The 6,000-nt window shown below is 43.4% G+C and overlaps 1 protein-coding gene across 4 annotated transcripts in view; it reads left to right on the top strand.

The window, feature by feature from the left end:
• Window positions 1–708: 708 nt before the first annotated feature.
• Window positions 709–6,000, top strand: part of PLEKHM3 (pleckstrin homology domain containing M3) — a 193,986-nt gene continuing 188,694 nt past the window's right edge. For all 4 annotated transcript variants that reach the window (XR_010746655.1, XR_010746656.1, XM_066346406.1 and 1 more), the window contains exon 1: window positions 709–882. The gene's annotated coding sequence lies outside the window, so the exon portion shown is untranslated. The remainder of the gene's footprint in view (window positions 883–6,000) is intronic.

The raw sequence follows: 6,000 nt of genomic DNA, 5'->3' as shown, positions 1-6,000 counted from the left end.
CGGAAGTTTATAGGTGAAACTAGAGAAGCAAATAAAACATGTAAAAAATAAATGTGTGATTATAACGTGAGAAAATAGCTAAGAAGTGGGCTATATTGTTAAAAGGGGTGGGAAACTTCAAGTAAGCTCTTCCAGAAATATCACTATATCCACTTGCAAGGTAGCCAAACTCACTGTGGGTGGGAGAAGGTGGAGTCGCTCGCTAAGAGCATTCAGGTCACTTGCCAGTGTTTCTGTTTTGTTGGGAACCGAAATGGGGGTTGAAGACCTCCCCTAAAAACCATCCCCTTTACCCGGCTGGTTGTAACCTGAAAAGGTAGTGAAAATTGATTTTCATTGCAACCCCAAACCGGAAATGAGAAGCACTCCCCAGATTCTAATAGTCCTATTTTCAGAAAAGTTATCTGAGTATCTTAGCCAAGGGAGCCGCAAAATACGGGTCTGGGCCCTGAGTTGTACCAAGTGAAATTTTCCAGTTGTAAACATCATTAGGGTGTTGGGAGGAGCAACGAGGAGAGTCCGCGGCACAAGCCATTGTTTTCAAAATGTGTGTGATGAGAACTGTGGAAGAAATGAAAACAAAGAGGTCGGCTGCCTGGCGGGTGGGGTCGAGAGTCTCTGCTTGGCTGCATGTTCCTCTGGCAGGAAAGACGCGTCTCCACGTCCTGGAACCTGTGTGCATGGGTCTCGCTTCCCGGGGTGCTGCGGGGAAGCATTTAAGAGAGGAACCGCGAGGAGCGCTTGTAAACAGAGAGCCGGGAGGTGATGGTCCGCGGCCAGACCCGCTGTCACCTTGCGTCCGGCCGGTTCGTGAAGCCCAGCCCAAGCCGGGAGTAGACTGCAGGCCCAGCAGATGGAGGGGAAGGAACAGCGGGGGGCCAGGTGAGCGTCTGCCTGCTCGCGGGCTGCCTGGCTGACCACTGGGGGAAGGGCGTGGGATGACAGGACTGTAAATATCTGAGAAGCTCCCCGAGGTAGCGGTGATTTCGCTGTTTCCTCCACGCTCTGGTTTTTATTTCATTCTGGAGACTGCACTACAATGCAGTGAATAATGAGCGAGGGGAGATGACGTGCTGCCTCGTCTGCTTATTTTTATGAATTAAGTACGTAAGTAGAAAGCAGTGAAATAGCGGATCCTGCTCTCTGCGTTGTTTTTAGCACCCCTTACCCCTCCCCGCTTCCTCCCCCGGGTCCAAGAAGCCTTCCCTCAGCAGACCTTTGAACTCACATCAAGCTGGGGTTCCCAGAGGAACAAGTATTGTTCCTTCTGTTGACTCCGCTCATTTTTAATGTGTAGTACATGACACGATATAACCGATGACAAGCATGATTTGGTCTTCTCTCAGAGAATTACTAAGCTAAAAAAAAATCAGGACAAGGAAATGTCAGACTCCTCAAATGAATTAAGTTACTACTGAGATATACAAATGAGCAACAAATTAAGACTGATCTAGATTTGTAGCTTGCAAAGTAGGACATGTTTAAATTTCCCAGGTTAAGCTGAGATTGCGCTATGTGCTGCTGTACACTTATTTGGAAGTTTTATTTCCCTCCTTTTTTTTCTCCTTGGAAAAGAGAAACACTTGGGTTTTTTCTTTAATATTTTAATTCCAGTAGTTGCAGTGAATTGTGATTTATATTCATTTATAAGGTATTTTATTATAAAATAACACAAGTAAATTATAAATGGAGTACCTAAAACAAATACAAGGCAGTTTTTGTTTCATTACCTTCATGAAAATCCCTTAACCATAATTGGACTAAAAGGTCAATAGACATGGGATACCTTGGTTGCATAATGTAACTTTTAGTTAGTAGAAGAATATTAGGTTAAACTACATATAGAGAAGTATTTTAAAATTGTGCACATCGGGAAGTAATATTAATGCCTGATGAATTTGTCTTTACAATGAATATTTTCACAATGTAGTGGTTCATAGTAGGAACTATAAAGCCAGACTGGATTTGAATTTCTTCTTGATCACTTCCTATTTTGTAACCTTGGACAGTTTACTTACTATATTTCTTAATCTGTAGAATGGGGATAGTAACAGTACTCATCTCATAGTATTGTTATGAGGATTAAATGCATTAATATTTTTAAAGTGCTTAGACTATGCATGTGTTAATTGCTATGTGATTGTTTGTAAATAAATATATAAAATAAAAATAAACCTCTTTCCTGTTGAAAGTTTAGGAAAGAGGGTGGTTTCCAGCAGCTGGGGGGAGGAGCAAAATGGAGAATTGTTAAATGGGTATAGAGTTTCAGATTTGCAAGATGAAGAGTTCTAGGGATTGGTTGTACAACAGTGTGAATGTACTTAACGGTACTGAACTGTACGCTTAAAAAATGATTAAGGTGGCAAAAAATATATAATGTGTATTATAAAATTTCCCCACAATTAAATATTTTTTTAAAGTATCAGTGTTAGTAAGTTATGTATTCACAATCTTTATTAGCACACAGCAGTCTGATCCACAGTTGTCTTTGCCGTTGTGAAAGTACAACTCTGGCAGTCATCAGTAAGATTCATTTATATGGTAAATTCATGCAATTAAGACATCATAAAGACCACAGAGGCTCTGGCTGGTTGGCTCAGTGGTAGAGCGTCGGCCTGGCGTGCAGAGGTCCCGGGTTCGATTCCAGGCCAGGGCACACAGGAGAAGCGCCCATCTGCTTCTCCACCCCTCCCCTCTCCTTCCTCTCTGTCTCTCTCTTCCCCTCCCGCAGCTGAGGCTCCATTGGAGCAAAGATGGCCCGGGCGCTGGGGATGGCTCCTTGGGCTCTGCCCCAGGCGCTAGAGTGGCTCTGGTCGCGCTAGAGTGGCTCTGGTCGCGCAGAGCGACCCTCCGGAGGGGCAGAGCATCGCCCCCTGGTGGGCAGAGCGTCGCCCCTGGTGGGCGTGCCGGGTGGATCCCGGTCGGGCGCATGCGGGAGTCTGTCTGACTGTCTCTCCCAGTTTCCAGCTTCAGAAAAATACAAAAAAAAAAAAAAAACCCCACAGAAAATTATAAAAAAAGTAATACCTAAGAGTCTGTGGCAGGCACAATTCTAAAGATGCCTCTATACCAGGATTGCATGCCCTGGTATAGAGCAGGAACTTATGTTTATAGGTTCCACTATAAATATGATGAAATAGCCCTTGATTATGTTTTATGTGGCACAGTTTAGAATGGGGAAATTACCTGGGTTGGCCTAATGTAATCACAGGAGCCCATAAAAATGGAGTTTTCTCTGGCTGGGGAAATCAGAGAGATCTGAAGCCTGAGAGCAGTTGCTGTTTTGAAGATGGAGGGGACACTTGAGAAGGAACAGGGGCTACCTTGAGAAATGCAAGAGGCGTAGAGTTGTTGAGGGTGGCCCAGCATGGAAACTGGCACCTCAGCCCTATGGCCACCAGTAACTGGAGTCTGCCAACAAACTGAATGAGCTTAGAACTGGATTCTATTGCAGAGCCTTTATATAAGAGCCCCTCCTGGCCAACATCTTTATTTCAGCCTTATGAAAGAGACCCCAAAAAGAGAGTGCAGCCAAGCCCCCCTAGACAGACCTTCGGAATTATGAAATACAAAAATAGGCCCTGGCTGGTTGGCTCAGTGGTAGAGCATCGACCTGGTGTGCAGGAGTCCCGGGTTCGATTCCCGGCCAGGGCACACAGGAGAAGCGCCCATCTGCTTCTCCACCCCTCCCCTCTCCTTCTTCTCTGTCTCTCTCTTCCCCGCCCGCAGCCAAGGCTCCATTGGAACAAAGTTGGCCCGGGTGCTGAGGATGGCTCCATGGCCTCTGCTTCAGGCACTAGAATGGCTCTGGTTGCAACAGAGCAACGCCCCAGATGGGGAGAGCATCACCCCCTGGTGGGCGTGCCGGGTGGATCCCGGACGGGTGCATGCAGGAGTCTGTTTGACTGCCTCCCGTTTCCAACTTCAGAAAAATACAAAAAAACAAAACAAAACCAGAAATACAAAAATAGGTGTTGTTTTAAGCTCTTAAGTTTGTGGAACTGGGTTCCATAGCAATAGACAGCTAATACAGACTCCAGCAGAACAATGGCAAAGATAGGAACAGACTATCCACAGAAGAGGAAATGAAATGGCTAATAGACATACAAAAATGCCTTCTCTTACCATGAATCAAAGTAATAAAACTGAAGCAATAGTAAGGAATATTTTTCCAGCTTTTAAATTTATATAGATTTTTTTGTATTCCAGTTACTTATTTTTTCTATGAATGTTGTTGGCACACGCAATGGTTTTACTGACAACAATATGATTCTATGTTTTAGCCTCCTTTTTAACAGCCAGTGTAATATCGTAAAACCTCTCCTGTATCGTTTAATGGTCTTAGATTTCATTATCTAAATGGCTTCATAGTGTCCCTCTAGAGCAGAGGCTGTCTAGGTGTTCACTATTATAATTCTCCTTTCTAGACAAGTAAGAAAACTACATTCTCTGGCCTAAATTATGTGTATACAGATTTTCGCCTTGGCCGGTTGGTTCAGTGGTAGAGTGTTGGCCTAGCATGTGGAAGTCCCGGGTTTGATTCCTGGTCAGGGCACAGAGGAGAAGCGCCCATCTGCTTCTCCACCCCTCCCCCTCTCCTTCCTCTCTGTCTCTCTCTTCCCCTCCTGCAGCCAAGACTCCATTGGAGCAAAGTCGGCCCAGGTGCTGAAGACCACTCCATGGCCTCTGCCTCAGGCGCTAGAATGGCCACAACGCAGCAGTGCGCCAGATGGGCAGAGCATCGCCCCATGGTGGGCATGCCGAGTGGATCCGGTCGGGTGCATGCAGGAGTCTGACTGCCTCCCTGCTTCTCCCTTCGGAAAAATTAAAAAAAAAAAATTTATATCGGTTTTTAAAAATTAGAAGTCTCAACATTAGTAAGCGTGCAGTGGAACAGCACTCTCACATTTGCTGTAAGAGCTGTGCGAATGTATATCCTCTCTGAAAAGCTCGTTGACTTCATGTATGAAAAACTTGTCTAGTGCTTCTACTCCTTAATCCTGTAATTCTCCTAACAATCTAGCCAAAGAGCCTGACCTGTGGTGGCGCAGTGGATAAAGCGTCGACCTGGAAATGCTGAGGTCGCCGTTTTGAAACCCTGGGCTTGCCTGGTCAAGGCACATATGGGAGTTGATGCTTCCAGCTCCTCCCCCCTTCTCTCTCTCTGTCTCTCCTCTCTCTCTCTGTCTCTCCCTCTCCCTCTCTAAAACAACAACAACAACAACAAAACAATCTAGCCAAAGGAACTTATGAGAAATATTTTAAAAATTAATGTTCACAAATGTTTTAAATGGTTTTGGTTTAAAAAGTCAGATATTGGCAATCGTCTAAATGCCCAACAACAGGTGAATGGTTTAAATAATTATGGTATCATCAAAAGATATTTATGAAGAATCTTAACTATAGAAAGGTGTTTACCAATAATTGCTTAATAGGGGACAAATAGGATAGAGAACTGTATCTACAGTATGCTCTTAATTATGTTTAAAAAACCCCAAAAAGCAGAAAACCCCCAGAAAGATCTACTACATAGGAAAGGGGTCAAAAGGGCAAAATCAGGCAGTGTATTTTTTCCCACTGAAGGGCGAATATGCATTGTTTATCTTCTCTTTTATACTTCTCTGTAGTTTCAAAATGTTGAATCATGAACATGTAGTAGTTTTTTTATAATCACAATGGTCCATAAACATTTTGAAAGCTGTTAAGTCCCTGTGCTCTGGAGAATACAGTGAATCTAAAACATTGTCCAGCCAAATAATGGAGAAAACAAAAATCCACTAAGTAACCCAAATATGTGGCAGAGATTTTTTTTTAAAGAAGAACTATGAGCTAAGAAATGGTAAATGTTGTTGGAAAGGTTGAAAATAAAGTTGGATAACTTATTTCTTAATAGGGTAATAAGTAAAGGCTTTGTGATAGAAGAATCAATGAATATCATACTGAAATAATAGGAAAAGAAGGTGTATGATTGAATTTTTATTAAAAGTCTTTGTTTTTTTT

Source organism: Saccopteryx leptura, chromosome 7 (assembly GCF_036850995.1).
Source record: "Saccopteryx leptura isolate mSacLep1 chromosome 7, mSacLep1_pri_phased_curated, whole genome shotgun sequence".
NCBI classification, from domain to species: Eukaryota; Metazoa; Chordata; class Mammalia; order Chiroptera; family Emballonuridae; genus Saccopteryx; species Saccopteryx leptura.
This window is presented reverse-complemented; position numbering and strand designations above follow the sequence as displayed.